The sequence below is a fragment of the Ursus americanus genome, chromosome 5, assembly GCF_024610735.1.
Source record: "Ursus americanus isolate L20-20 chromosome 5, mUrsAme1.1.p, whole genome shotgun sequence".
NCBI classification, from domain to species: domain Eukaryota; kingdom Metazoa; phylum Chordata; class Mammalia; order Carnivora; family Ursidae; genus Ursus; species Ursus americanus.
Genome location: NC_142131.1, coordinates 2,218,094 through 2,234,434, shown reverse-complemented (window position 1 = coordinate 2,234,434; position 16,341 = coordinate 2,218,094). Strand labels below are relative to the sequence as shown.

The following is a 16,341-nucleotide window of genomic DNA, read 5'->3' as shown; positions in this document are numbered from 1 at the left end:
AAAATGATACAACAGTATCTCCCATACTAACTGTTGTTCAGCAGTGTGGCCTTGTCACTCCCTCGAGAGATGGAGTCTAAGTCACTCTCCCCATGACTCTGGGCCTAACATAGTAACTTGCTGGACTGACAGGATGCAGAAAAAGTAAGACTGTGGCACAATGAAACTAGACCATAATAAAGCCTCACTGTTCCCTTCTACATCTCCTAAGGATGTTCTCTCAGAGTCCAGCCACCGTGATGGGAGGCCAACATCTCATGGAAAGCCATGCAGAAGAGCTCTGGTTGATAGCTCCTGCTGAGCATCCAGCCAGGCCCCCACGGAGAGCAAGCAGCAACTGCCAGCCATGTCAGTGAGCCATTTTGGACATCCAACCTAGCCAAGCCTTTGGATGACTAGAGCCTCAGCTGACATCAAACTAAAATCACAGGAGACACCCCAAATGAGAGTTACCCAATTGTGTATAATCAACTTCAGGACCATGAGAGTTGATTTTTAAAAAATTATTTAAGCCACTAAGTTTTCGAATGGTTGCGACCAGAAATAGATACCCACAAGAGTCATTGAGTTGTACAGTGAACATTCATGCATTTCACTATATGCAAATTTTACGTCAATAAAAATAAGATTGTAAGGGAATGTATTATATTAGAATTAAATTTACTGACAAAAAACAGAAGTAAAAATGCCAATGGCTCAGACAAGATAGAAGTGTATTTCTCTGATGTTAAACATTCTTTTAACTCCAAAGCTAGACAATTTGGGATCTGTTTGGCAGCTTCACACTCAAAAGAAACGAAGGCTGCATCTAAATCTTATTTTCATGGTCATTGTCAGGCCTCACCTTGCTTCGGGTTTTTCACTGGCTTGTGTAGCATCAAAATAATGGGGATGCAGTATTTGTCGCTATGTTGTACTGATTCCCATTTTCAAAGGAGCTCTGTTAATCAAGCCTCCTTCTAATCCCTTCTGCCATTCTCCTAAATCAGGACACCATTACCTATGTCCTAGACAAATACCATAACTTCTTATCTCCCAGTCTCCTTCTGATCTCTCTTCCTCTAGCCTCATCTTTTACATGACTGCCAGGGTAACTTTTCCAAATATAAATCTCCTGATCATTACACCCTCTTTCCCCAGACCCCCTCTCCTGTTTAAAACCCTTTAATATAGCCCTAGCGCCAAAAATAAAATCCAAACTCAGACTAGGGAATATTCAGATTGCTGGAGCATAAAGTTTGAGTATATGGATTATATTGACATCAACTGTTTTTTTTAAATAGCTAATTATTTTATCTGCCACTGCAAAATTAAATTATATGTCTTAGTTATAAATCTTAATTCAGACATTTTGTACAAAATATGATGGGAATTGGATTATCTCATCCATTCTGGGGTCCTATGCTTATATTAAAAACAACCAGTTGGGGCACCTGGGTGGCTCATGGGGCGCCTGGGTGGCTCAGTCATTAAGTGTCTGCCTTTGGCTCAGGGCATGATCCCGGCGTTCTGGGATCGAGCCCCGCATCAGGCTCCTCTGCTGGGAGTCTGCTTCTTCCTCTCCCACTCCCCGTGCTTGTCTCTCTCTCTCACTGGCTCTCTCTCTCACTGGCTGTCTCTGTGTCAAATAAATAAATAAAATCTTAAAAAAAAATAAAAAAATAAAAATAAAAACAACCAATTGGTCTATTTTACCAAGTGGCATGAGGGGAAAAGTAAAGAGCTATAAAACCATGTCCCTCTTGGAAATGGTTAAAAGACTAAAAATGTTTAGTTTGTAAAAGAGAAGTATGAGTTACAGAGTATCATGGATGCCTCTTAAATGATGGCTTTATATATTTTAAGAACTCTCCTTTTTGGTTTGTATTTCTCTATTTAAGGAGATCTATATCTATCTATCTATCTATCTATCTATCTATCTATCTATCTATCTACCTACCTATCTATCCTTTCTTCCTTTCTTGCCTGAATTCCTCCAAAGCAGAAAGCTAAAACTGCCTTTAGTCTCTGGCTCCACCCCCTCTTAAAAAAGCAAAAACAAAAAATTAACCTCACTGAAGAGATGACACTGGGTGCCCTGTAAGGAGGAAAAAAGCTTTGGGGATTATGGAGAGAGATGTTTCCTGGAAGGTAACAGAGGTCATTCAGAGCCATCTCCTTTCTTGTAGCAGCATCCCCTGGAGGTGACCATACCATGGAAGAAATGTCTGTGCATTGCATCTTGAGAGATTGGATCCCACAGCATAACAGAGGCATAAAAATCTTCTCCTGGCCTCATTGTGACCCAGAAGGTATGCCAAAACAGAGAGGACCACACAGATGTGACAATTGCCCCAATGCCCCATGGTGACTCTCCAATGTTTTCATGATGTGTAAGTATCTAGGACCTTTGTATAACCCCAGGGCTGTGGCAAGACTAAACAAAACTAAGACTGAATATCTCACCAGTCAAGCACAACAGAGGGTTGGAGTATACATAGTCAATTTAAGCAAAGTACAGAAATATTTCTTGCAATACATAAGTCCATTTACTATGATTCATAACTAGTGCATGTATTTTAACTTTGTAGTAGCAAGTAAAATAATCATTTGCAATTAATATGAAATAGAGATATTCAAGATACTGAAAACTGAAGCATTTAAAGTATTTACAAATAATTTACAAAGCCCTGGACAATGAGGAAAATGAACTAAAAAGTACCATTAAAGTTTAAACAGGAACTACTTTCATTCATCACTCATCAATAACTTATTTACTAATTTATTCAGAAAAATTGCAATGATCTAATACTTAAATAATAAAGCCTTATTCTGACTGAAATATCTTAAATCTCTTTTGCTCCCTGTGAAAGAATTTGAATCTAAAATGTAACCAGAGGATATGGAATGGAGAATCTCACACATACACCATCAGGCAAATGAAACTCAAGAAATGAGAGACCGATTCCCCTGTAAATGCCTGGGTTTCAGAATATGGGAACTTATTTCCCCACCAATGAACATCCACCAAGAATCTTTCCCCATCCTCAAGCAAACGAACTTACTGCTTGGCTCTGGTTGGATTTCCCCCTTCTTTGCACTCTTTTCTCATAAACATAGTCTACCCCAACCTTCAACAAATCTGCCTGTAGTTTACTATTGTTTGTGTTTCCCAAATTGCAATTCCTCTACTATTCCTGAATAAACTCAATTTCTGCTTATTCGAGCTTGCCTCGGTTTACCTATTTAGGTTGATATTCATCATAGGAAGCAATCTGACTTTGATATAAACTACTAATGTGATCAATGGTCTGTGAAGAAGTTGCAAAAACAGATGTAACTGTCCATGAATTCTTTTATTGGGTTTATGTTTATGCCAGTACTTTTTACTCATTTGCAACATTCAGCAGAGAAGATGAAATAAAGAAAACTACACACACACAACAAACACACACTAACATATAAACTAAAAACAGAAGAATGTTTTTGACCATTTTATATTTAGCACTGTCAAACAATACTCACATTATTCATTGTAAGTGGTTGCCAGTTAGGGAATTCAATTTGGTTCAGTTTTCACGAAAATAAAAGTGCTAATGATGTCTGAGCTTCCTGTGTTTGAAAGATAATTAAAATATGGTCTCTTCCTCAAGAAATTATAATCTGGAGAAAAAAGACAGGCCTATAAACCAACATTATCACATTTCAAGATGCTGAATTCCATGATAGGACTCTGAGTAATTTTAGGAGGAAAAAATTACCCAAGAAAAATATTTGGTCAGTATGACATTCTATGAATATATGCCAAGATCTAGAAAACAGTGACATTTCAATTTAAATATGAATAGATATGTTTTCCACCTATCTGTCTCTTAATAGAATTCTTTCTCTATTTTGGTCCTGAGTTCAAATAATGTATCTTTACCTAATGAGCAAAATATTCAAAAATTGAAAGTACTTAACACAATGGAATTCTTTGCAGCCCCAAACTATGAAATAATATGGTGGTCTTTAATTGTTCTTTTAGTAACTTAAAACAAGCATAAATTAAAATTTTTAGGTCATTCCTGAAGGAGCAAAAAGATCATTAGAGAAGAAACAGGAATCAAAGAAATAATGGAGGGGTGCCTGGGTGGCTCAGTCAGTTAAGCATCTGACTTCGGCTCAGGTCATGATCTCTGTTCCATGTAAGATGGAACTCTGCACCAGATTCCCCACTCAGTGAGGAGTCTGTTTGTCCCTTCACCCTCCCCCTGCTTGTGCGTGTTCTTTCCCTCAAATAACTAAAATCTTAAAAAAGAAAGAAAGAAAGAAAAGAAAAGAAAAGAAAAGAAAAGAAAAGAAAAGAAAAGAAAAGAAAAGAAAGAATATCCTTGAAAGAGGACAAATTTTGGATTGAGAGAGCCAAGAAAAGTAAACCAGACTATGAAGACTAAAGGCAAATAATCAATAAACATAAAAAACATATAAAATGATACTAAGCTTTCCAAATAGGGGAAATGCCTGATTTGTGGCTCAATAAACAAAATAGAATTGACTATGAAAAAATGAACACTGAACATTGAGTATTGATATTCAGAAGACAGAGTACAGACATGTAAAGAGCTTCATGGTATAAAATATCTTAATATCTTCATGAAAAAAAATTTTTTTAAGATTTATTTGAGAGAGAGAGAGAGAGAGAAAGTGAGCGTGAACAGGGAGAGGGGTAAAGAGAATCTCAAGCAGACTCCCTGATGAGCGTGGAGACTAACACGGGACTCCATCTTACAACCCTGAGATCATAACCCAAGCTGAAACCAAGAATTGGACACTCAATGGAATCAACTACCTAGGCACCCCTGCATGAAAAAATTTCTGCTGAAAATTACATTGATGAATTTTCTAAGGTGATATCTGCTGAAAATCTTCTGAACCTAATGAAAGAGTTCTGTACTGTTGCTATATTCTGGAACAAATTAACCATGGCTGGGGAAAGGAAGACTGCATGTTTTAAGGACACTAAGGACTGGTTGGCTGTTCTTAGGGTACTAATGTTGTAGGATGAACTTGGCAGTAATTAGGAAAACCCAAGGTCCACAGTATATGAAGGATATACACGATTTGTCTATGCATCACTAAGCAAAAAAAGAAGTATGAATAGCCAGAGAAGTAGAAGAGTGACCTAAGAGCTGAATGTCCACTGTAACAGGTGTGTGAAGTTATTACAGCAATCTGTACAAGAAGAAAAATGTAAAATTCATTCTTCTCAATAACTGCTCTCTGTATCCCCTCCTGGACTTCTTATAAAAAGCATTGTTTTCAGCATTTGTTCAATATTTGTTCCTGCCCCTCGCACAACGTAACATTAGTGATAAACAAACACATGTGGCTGTGAAATTTTATATCCTATAAATATAAATATAAACTTGACTTAACCGTGGACTTGCTAACACAGAGATCCAAGAAACCAAGAAGATGTGAATGACTTCAGTCTTAATGATGCCATTATCCATCATATACCAGATCATGTGGTAACCATTTGAGGACCTGCCAGATTGCTTTCCAAAGGGCTGCACTATTGTACATTCTCACCAGCAGTGTGTAAGGACTCTAATTTCTCCACATACTCACCAGCACTTGTCTTTTTACTTTTATTTTTTTAAATGTATTTATTTAAGTAATCTCTACCACACCCAATGTGGGGCTCAAACTCACAACCCCAAGATCAAGACTCACATGCTCCTCTGACTGAGCCAGCCAGGCACCCTAAAACTTGTCTTTTTAATTACAGATACCCAAACAAGTATGAAAAGATTTTATTTGAATTTTCCCGATGGATAATGATATTGAGCACTTTTTCATCTGCTTACTAGCCATTTGTTTATTTCCTTCGAAGAAATGTCTATTCAGATACTTTGCCCATTTTAAATTCAGTTGTCTTTTATTAATGAGTTATAACTATTTTTATATCTTCTAGATACAAATCCTTTATCAATGTATGATTCCCCCAATTTTCTCCCATTCTGTGGTGTCTTTTCACTTTGTTGATGGTGTCCTTTGAAGCACTAAGGTTTATGATTTTGATGACACACCAGGTCTGTCATTTCTTTGATTCTATTCACTTTTGTTGTCATAGCCAAGAGATCACTTCCTAAATCAGGGCCACAGAGATTTATGCCTACATTTTCTTCTAAGGGTTTTTATAGTTTTAATTCTTACATTTAGGTCTTTGATCTATTTGAGTTAATTCCTGTATATAGTGTGAGATAGGGTCCCAACTTCATTCTCTTGCATGTGATTTTTGTATATTGATCTTGTATACTGCAACTTTGCTAAACTTCTTCATTAGACCTAATAGTCTATTAGTGAATTCTTTAGCATTTTCTATATATGCCATCATGATATCTACAAATAGAGATTGTTTTATATTTAAAAAACTAATCTCGTTTTTATAGAAATACAAGCAAAAATAGAGAGTACACTTTTTAGTTTTGAATAATAATTCCCAAATATGTTTTGTGGAATACAGATTCTTGGGATGTAATTACCTTCTAAAAGCTTTTTATTGTGAAATAAGTTTAGGAAATACTGCACTAAACAAAATTACCCTAAGATCTCTAGGAGTGGTTAATACGCTCCGGTGCACTGCAAATCTCCCTAAGCAGCAGGACAATGTATAATTTTTCCTACACTTGGCCACGAGAAACCTTCAGAACACTATCTCCTAGAGTCCTATGCATGACACATTTTGGGAAATTCTAACTGATAGCACTAAATTATTTACCAAAAGCACTTGTGGCCATGCCCTTTACTAGAAGCTCTGGATGGACAATGAACTTCAAGACAGAAACTTACCAATTTAATAATGCTAATGAATGGTTCTGATAATGAATCAGATGTTCAATAAGAAAAGAGCATTCATCATCAAGATCATAAGGGTTCATACAGAAAAGTTCTTACTGAAATAAAAATCTGGTACTCACCTTGAATCTAAAGATTTATGAGGGGCAGCAAAACAAAAAATGTTTACACATTGGAGAGATATGTTTCAGCTTTTAAAATGGCTCCAGCAAGCTGTCTGAGTGCTTGGCAGTTCATCCACAACCTGGCATAGACCCAAAATTTAAAAAAAAAAAAAAAGAGAGAGTTTTTAACATTAAGCCCTAGTGTATTTTTTTAAGCTCTGATTAAAACGACGTGGGAAAAGTACACTTTAAAGGACAATTTCTGAGAACTAGACAATATTAAAATTATATCAAGCCTCTCGGTAGGTAACATGATGAAAGAATACAAGATTTAGACTATAATCTTAAAGATTGAATGATAATTTGATCAGGGGCACCTGGGTTGCTCAGTCGCTGAGCTGCAGACTCTTGGTTTCAGCTGGTCATATATCTCAGGGTGGCGAGATGGGGGGAGGAGCGATGAGCATCTGAGCTCAGCAGGGAGTCGGCTTGGAGAGTCTCTTCTTCTGCCCCTCCCCTCACTCACATATGCACTCTTACTCTTACATCAATCAATCAATCAATCAATCAATCAGTCAATCTTGTAAAAAAAATAATAATTTGATCAAAGACCACCAAAAAGATGGAATCCATTCAGACATACTGTTGAGATAGGTAAATAAGGTGATCCTACCATCACCTTACCCCACACATACACACAGATTTTTCCTAATCAATAGTTTATACCTTTTTCTCAAGATTAACTGCCTTTTAAAAATCTTTTTATTTCACATTCTCAAGATACCCCCCACCAACACACACACAGCCACACACTTGCTCAAACTTCTGAAATTTCTCTTTTTAAGTACAAAAGAGTCTGCATACAAAAAAAAGGCGGGGTGGAGGGGTGCAATTTCACAAACTATAGAAAGACTTGAAGACTGAACAGCAAAGCAAGGAGGGTTCCGAATTAAACTTGCCAGGAGGACAAGCAAATACAGTCCAGAGAAAATAAGAGTTTCCCCACTGATCGCAAAAGAAAGTTACGACACCTCCTTCAATCTCCCCAGAAAAAAACCCATTTCCCCATGAAATGCCCTGGTAGCTGATTCCCCACCTTCTCCCTCCCTACCCTCGCGGGAGTTTCCACACTGGACTGTTTAGATTCTTCGGAGGGGCGGGGATGGTGGGCCTGCGCTTGGGGCGCGAGCCGCAGAGGCTCCTTCCAACAGCCAGAGCTATGGAATCCGAGAACGAAGCTCAGCGCTCCCATTTGTGGGTCTTAGTGGGGCTCCCGGCCGCCCCCATGGTGAATGTGGCAGCATGAGCTCTCAAATCCTCGGAAGCAGGACTCACCAAGGTTCTCGAGGTCGCTGGGGAATGAGGCTGGTTGCTAAGGACGCCGTGGGAGTCACTGTAAGAGCCCGAAGGTTGCTCTTTTAGCGACTGGGCTTAGCCAATCAGGACCTGTAAATGCAATTCCACATTCCCTGCCCCTCCTTCACTACATTTGCGTTGTTTCCAAGGAGTAGATGCAATGATGTGTGAAAGACCTTTACTAGCTTTGAAATACAATCATACAGCACACAGTAATGATTCGTTTTAAATACTGTACATACATTGGATATGCAGCCAGCAGCTCCAGCGAGAAGAGGCTTGGAAGTGCTTCAGTGGCTCCTCAACCTTTAAATGCCTCCTCCAAAATTTTGCCAGTCCCCCCCAATCTAAATATAAAAAATAAAAACAACATGATTGCTATATAAAGGTAGCAATGTCTTCTAATCAAATTGCTGTTTCTAAGCGCCTTTTACACAGACTATCTAAAGCTGCCAATGTCCTCTGCAGTTAGGATAAACAAAGCATCCACAGTGTTCTGTATGTACTAAGCACAAGAGGGAGAATTTAAACACAAAAGAATGCCTGCTTTTTAAAGACAGGATCCAATAAAATTAAATTCCTATAAAATTCCTACCTACCAATGGGTGAGGAACTTCAAATGTTCTTCTACAAATGTTCACAAATGTTTCAATGGAAACATATAGAACAATGGAAACAATATGGAAGAGCAATTCTCATCAAATTCAAAGCTAATGTGCAGGTATTGTCCTAGTGAAATAACTGCCTAAAAAACATAAGAACTTCAAAAGAGAATTTAACTCGTGTCAACTTGAAATACACAATTCTGAATTATTTCTGTTCATAATAAGCACCAAATAAGTCTTCTGATTTTTTAGCATATTTTGATATTTAAAACAGAAATTATTGGTCCAAACCCACAGAATGTACAACACCAAGAATGAACTTTAATATAAACTACAGATTTTGGGTGATTATGATGTGTTAGAGGAACTATCGACTGTAATAAATGACTACTCTGGTTGAGGATGATGATAATCAGGAAGGCTATGCATGTGTGGGGTCAGAGAGTGTATGGGAGATCTCTGTACCCTCCTCCTAATTTTGCTATGAACCTAAAACTGCTCTAAAATTAATAATACTTTTTTTAAAAAAATAATTAACTCTAAAAAATGATAAAGTTTTGATATCAGATCCCAATATCAGATCCCAGGCTTCTCTGAAACACACTCTTCCTAGTAGATCAGTAAGTTGAGAGTAAGAATAAAAGTGAAATCGAGAAACACTATAAAATACATATTTTAGAAAGCAAATCTTAGAGTGCCAACCCACACAGAATGTGTTTCAAAAAGAGAACAAAGATAGAAATAATAATAAAGAATAGCAGGTCTCAAAAAAAAATTTGAGACAGCAAATCAAGAGTGCTTACCATATTCCAGCCATAGCAACATTTTTCTAGATATGAGACAAGGAAACAAAAGCAAAAATAAACTATTGGGACTTCATCAAAATAAAAACCTTCTGCACAGGAAAGGAAACAATCAACAAAAAAACAAAAGATGACCTATAAATGGGAGAATATATATGCAAATGACACATCTGATTAAGGGTTAGTATTCAAAATATATAAAGAACTTAAACAACATCCAAAAACAAAAAATCCAATTAAAAGTTAGCAAAAGATGTGAACAGACATTTCTCCGAAGAAGACAACCAGATGGCCAACAGAAACATGAAAATGCTGAACATCACTCATCATCAGGGAAATGCAAATCAAAACCACAATGAGATATCACCTCACACCTGTCAGAATGGCTAAGCTCAAGAACACAAGAAACAAGTAGTGTTGGCAAGGATGGGGAGAAAAAGGAACCCTCGTGCACGGTCAGAGGGAATGCAAACTGGTGCAGCCATGGTGGAAAATAATGTGGGTGTTCCTCAAAAAATTAAACATAATACTACCCTACTATAATCCATTAATTCCATTACTGGGTATTTACCCAAAGAACATGAAAACACCAATTGGAAAAGATATCTGCATCCTCATGTTCATTGTAGCATTATTTACTATAACCAACATACGAAAGAGCCCAAGTGTCCATCAATAAATGAGTGGATAAAGAAGGTGTGATATGTGTGTGTGTGTGTGTGTATATCACATTATTTGTATATAATGGAATACTACTCAGCCGTAAAAAGAATGAAATCTTGCCATTTGCAACAATATAGATGGATCCAGGGGTATAACGCAAGTGAAATAAGCCAGTCAGAGAAAGACAAATACCATGTGATTTCACTCATATGTGGAATTTAAGAAACAAAACAAATGAACAAAGGAGAAAAGAGACAAACAAAAAAATAGACTCTTAAATAGAACAAACTAACGGTTACCAGAGGGGAGGTGGATGGGGGAGGGATGGGTAAAATTAAAAAAAAAAAAAAAAGGAGTGCTTACCATATTTCAAATAAAATGAATATAGAAAGACTGTAGCACATAAGCATAATTGATGGATATTTTTTATTTCCTGAGATCTAGGAAAAATACTAGATGAATTAAAAGTACAAAATGTTAAATGGATTACTCACACTAAAACATTAGATAAAAAATTCTTCAAATTTAAAAATCAGTTGATTCTGTAGAGCATTCAGGAAAAAAGTAACTAGTCACGAATTCTATAGGGAAGACAGCTAAAGGACATGTTTATATAAGGGAGAATCCACAAATGTCTTCTCCTACTCCTCCTACATTTTAGGATGAAACTACTCAAACCACTCAAAGAGCACATCAGTTAGACATTAATCAAAGTTAAGAACTCAAAAATGCAGAAGTTGTGGCTGGAAAGAACTGATGTTAAGCTCTGAAATCAGATATACCTAAACAATTAATTTTCTCTTGGCCACAAAATGAAATGACAAAAACAAATTTGAAAGACATATGTTTATAGCTTTTGTAATCCAGGTTCAAGTAAAGAAGTGTGAGAAAGGAGTGGGGGCAGTTCTCAATTTTCATAAAGAAGTGTAAAATAAAGATGTTACACTGTTGTTGGGTGGGGGAAGTTAGATCCTCAATTGATACCGTACACTAAAAGATGGATCTCAAAAAATAGGAATATATAACATGCTTTTGGAAGAGAACACTTAGTGACATAAATATAGACATTAGTAAATAGAAAACCATGCATCACTAAAGGAAATATTTTACAGAATATAAAAAAATCTAACCTGTTAAAGTTACTATATAAATTATATGTGAGTACATCTCAAATCCCAAAAAGTGTTGTATGTGTGCGTTTTAGAAGAATGAGAGTGAAGAATGAAATGTTTTTTAAAGTTCATTTGGAAGAATAATGGGCAGGTTAGCCAAGAAAATGAAGAAGCAAGAATATGAGAGTGTGGCTTACTACATATTAAAACTTACTTTAAAAAATTTTTCTTGGTCCACATATACATTTCAAATAAATAATTTCAGTATCTTCAAATTCCATCCTTGAGAAAATATATAACTGCATCATAGTACCTAACAGGGTAACTTGCTCATAGTAGGGTGTTTAATAAATATTGCTAGGTGAATTCCTGCATAAAAATATAGATGATTTTGTTTTATCTGGTGAGCTAAATTCAGTGTATGAATTTCTGAGTAAAATATTAATATAAATGAATGACCTGCTTCTTTTGTACTTTAATTTAGCAGGTCATATTATTTTGTGCCAGTTCTTGAAGACTGTCAAAATAATCTGCCTTCTCACTTGTATTTCAACTTAAATTTAACTGAATAATGACTGGACTTTTAAAAATATTTACTAAACTATTTCGTGATGATAAATCTTTCTGTCATATGATTCTTTCCAAAGCAAACTAATCCTTCAAATCTATTTACTAAAGGAAAAGGTAAAAAAAAGAAATTAATCCATATATTTCTATTAATAATATAATTTTGTGAAATTTTTCCTAATTTTTCATTTTTGATGCCTTCAATATCCTCTATCCACTCATTGTTATGTAATAGTTTAATTGTGGTTATTTAAAAATATGAACACAAATTGTTCAATAACCCTCCCTTCAGAAGATGGAGCCAAATTCTTTCCCCTTAGTGTGGGCTTGGATTTAGTGACTCACTTCTAGAGACTGGAATGTGACAGAAGGGATGAGGTGGACTTAAGTCATAAAGACAGTGTAGGATCCCCTTTGCTCTCTCTCGAATCATTTGTTCAGGGAAAATGTCATCTATCACATTAGGAGGACACTCAGGAGTTCTATGGAGAGGGGCGCCTGGGTGGCTTAGTTAGATAAGCGTCTGACTCTTGATTTTGGCTCAAGTCACGATCTCAGGTTGTGAGAGTGAGCCCCAAGTCAGGCTCTGTGCTGGGTGTAAGCCTGCTTAAGATTCTTTCTCTCCCTCTGCCTTCCCCACCCCTCACCCTCCAAAAGAGTTTTATGGAGAGCTCCATGTGGCAAGGAATTAAGACCTCCTGATAGCAAACCAACAAGAAAAGGAGCCGTTCTTTCCTCAATTAGCTGAGTGAGTTATCATGGAAGTGAATCCTCCAGTCCCAGTCAAACCCAGTAAAGTCTAAAATAACTGCACCTCAAACTGACGTCTTGACAGCAACTTCATGAGAGACCCAGACCCCCCAGTGAATGCCTGAAACTGCGATAGTACCAAACCCCATATATGCTGTTTTCTTCCTATACGTACATTCTTTTTTTTTTTTAAAGATTTTTATTTATTTATTCGACAGAGATAGAGACAGCCAGCGAGAGAGGGAACACAAGCAGGGGGAGTGGGAGAGGAAGAAGCAGGCTCATAGCGGAGGAGCCTGATGTGGGGCTCGATCCCATAACGCTGAGATCACGCCCTGAGCTGAAGGCAGACGCTCAACCGCTGTGCCACCCAGGCACCCCCCTATACGTACATTCTTATGATAAAGTCTAATTTATAAATTAAGCACAGCAAGAGATTAACAACAATAAAATAGAACAATTATAACAATATACTGTAATAAAAGTTTTGTGAATGTGGTCTCTCTCTCTCAAAATATCTTACTGTCTGGTACTTACCCTTCTTCTTGTGAGGATGTGAGGTGATAAACGCCTACATGATGAGATAAAACGACCTAGGCATTGTGACGAAGCATTAGGCTACTATTGGTCTTCTGACTATACTTCAAAAGGAGGATCATCTGCTTCCGGCCCGCGGTTTACTGTAGGAAACTGAAAAGCAGAGGAAACTGAAAACCTGGGAAGGAGAAACCATAGATTGATTAGGAGGCACTACTCTACCGTCTCCTGCCGAAGCCTCTTACAGCGGTCTACTCAGTAGAGGTGGCTTCCACCTATCCCCCATACAGAAGTCATGCTGGTCCTTCAAGAACCTCATTAGGGTCACTTCATTCTTCTCCTCTAAAAGATCTAAATTCTTGTCCATCCCCAACAAAGTCCTGCCAAATCTGTCCCTTATCCTCTTTCAGCTCTCAGTGAGCCCTTGCTCACTGACTACCTAGCTTGTCATCAGGACTTTACACTTAACTCTGCCTTGGAAATTTTTCTTCCAGATTCACACAGGGCTCATTCCTTCGCGTCATTTAAGTCTGTTTAAAGATCTTTTCCTCAAAGAGGACATCCTTGACCAACTAATCTAAAAAACACTGCCTCTAACACTGATTTGATTTTATTAAATACATGTGTCATTATTTGACATTGCATTATATGTTTGTTTCATTATTTGACATGATTTCTCTATTAGTCATCTCCTAACTAGAACATGAGTTCTAGCAATGGAAGGACTTTGGCTTATTTATCATTCTAACTTCACTGTTTAGAGGATAGGTGCTCAATAAATATACTTTGCTTAAAGAACCATATAGATGAATCATTTTAATTAATGATTAATGGATAATTACTTGATATTTAGTATCCGAACAATTTTTCCTGTTACAGGCAATTATGTCATGAACATGTGCATAAGTAAATATATAAACCCTATATTTGTTTCCTAAGATTTCGGAATCATAAGATTATCATTTTTATGATTTTCTAGACATACTGCCAAATAGCCCTCCAAGAAAAAGTTGATATATTTTATGCCACTCCAAAAATGAATGACAGCTATTTTCTTCTCACATCGCATGACAATATACATTTTCCCTTTTAAACATTGTCATTTAAATATGGGAAAGATAGTTATTAAATTTTCCTTTCTTCAATTACTGGAGGGAAGACATTTTTCATATAACTATTATCCACTTGCATTTCTTTTTTTACAATTTGCCTCTTCATGTTCTTTGCTTATATTTCTACTGATATACACTTACTCATTGCTAAGCACTTTTTTACAATAAAGTCTCATTGTCTTTATCACTTTAAAATGTAATTTTTCCCAGTTTGTGATTTTTTCTTTCAATTTTGATTACTATGTTTTCCCTTTTTTATTTGCATATAGAAATTTAAATTTTATATGGTCAAATTGATTCGTCTTTCCATATGTGGTTTTTTACTTTTCTGTCAGTTTTAGAAAGTTTGCCAATTGACCATTTGAAAAATAATCACCTATTATTTTTTCCCAATATTCAATCTTTTTAAAAATAAAGAAAAAACAATTTATTGCAGCTGGAATTTATGTGGGGGTAAGCTGTGAGGCAGGGCTGTTATTGTTTCCTCTCCTCAACTAGCTACCCCACTGTCCTTCTTCTACTAATTCATCTTTTCTTCATTCATATGGATGTGAAACTGTGAGATGTTATTGTTTTTATATTAAAAGTGCGCGCGCGCGCACACACACAGGCCTTTTTCTCCTTCTCCTTTTAAGAAACAAGTTTTGGACCTGAGCCAAGTGCATCTTTAATTCAATCATTTTAAGAAACAGAAATATTTTGCATTGCCATGCTCAGTAATTAATTTGATATTAGTTGCCCAGTAATTTGGTATTAGTACTTGAGTAATACTAGATACACTTATTAAGGAAGAGACTCAATACAATTGTCTAAACCACGTATCAACCCAATGAATGAAGTTATCACTTTAAAGAAAGGGTCGCATCTGGAAGATTAAGAATTGTGCGTCAAGATTCTCTTGTGAAAGCCCTCAGAATCCTAGGTGTCCAGCGGGGAAGAAGGCACACAGGAAGAATCCATGGAAGGCTCGATCAGATCTCTGGAGAGCGACTTTGCCCGAAGAGCCCATGGAGCTCATGAAAACAGGTAGTAGAGGACTCTGTTCAGAACTGTCCTCTTAGTTGTTCCACTAGGGTCTCAATCTTGAACAGTTATCACTGGGCTTTAAAGACACTAAGTGATTTAGATGCACCAGAAAAAAAAAGAAGAAAAAAACCCGACAGAAAACTATTTACAATTGTTCTGTAGCCTTAGAAAAGCAAAATGCTTAATTTCTAAAACCTGAGAGCGGTTTATATTCGTGGGGGGGCGGAGAAGAGGAGGAGGTTTTCCTCACCGACGGTCTTTTGTGATGCTTGGTCTAGCTCTAGGCGGTACCTCTGCGTTCACGGGGTAGAACCAGCTCTCAATAGATCCTCGCTAAAACTCCAGGTGCGGGAGGCAAAGCTAGAGAGACATTACTAACACCCCGCAAACTCTCTAACAGCTCCCTTGCAGCGGGTGAGGCACTAGACCAGTTAGGAAAAGAGAAGACCTAGATCTGAGGCCTACGAGTGCAGCGGACGTTTCTGGCTGACATGTCAGTGCGTCAGCTCTACCGACGCGTTACGTCCCTCGATAAAACGTCTTTATTCGACCTCCGCTAATCCAGGGTGTCCCTCCCACCCCAGTTCCCTTGGCATCTCTTCGGTGCAATGTTCCATTAACCCCACAGTCATTTTCCCACCTCCTCCAAACAGCGACTGTTCTAAGGCTTGGCCCTAAGTCACCGCCGCGTCTCCTTAGCAACCCTCTCTCGCCACACCGCCGGAAAAGGCTACGATCACATGCTCACCGAACTTCCGGGTTTGCAACGTGACTTCCGGATGTCAGATTTCCCCAGACGCGGCGGGGGCCGGGCAGAAGCCGTGTGGCCAGAGGTCGCGCTGGCCCCGGTGCTGGTGGGCTCTGGGTGGGCTCGCGTCATCCTG

General features: G+C 37.5%; 1 protein-coding gene across 6 annotated transcripts in view; it reads right to left on the bottom strand.

Moving 5' to 3' along the window:
• Window positions 1-16,336, bottom strand: part of TMEM232 (transmembrane protein 232) — a 241,089-nt gene extending 224,753 nt beyond the window's left edge. For 3 of the 6 annotated variants that reach the window (XM_087861927.1, XM_087861931.1, XM_087861932.1), the window contains exons 1-5: window positions 16,098-16,179; window positions 13,320-13,497; window positions 8,525-8,629; window positions 6,945-7,066; window positions 3,505-3,642 (exon numbers count right to left, since the gene is read on the bottom strand). The gene's annotated coding sequence lies outside the window, so the exon portion shown is untranslated. Of the gene's footprint in view, window positions 1-3,504; window positions 3,643-6,944; window positions 7,067-8,524; window positions 8,630-13,319; window positions 13,498-16,097; window positions 16,180-16,205 lie in introns of those variants that run through there. The other 3 variants (XM_087861928.1, XM_087861930.1, XM_087861929.1) reach the window with 3 other exon arrangements.
• Window positions 16,337-16,341: the final 5 nt, after the last annotated feature.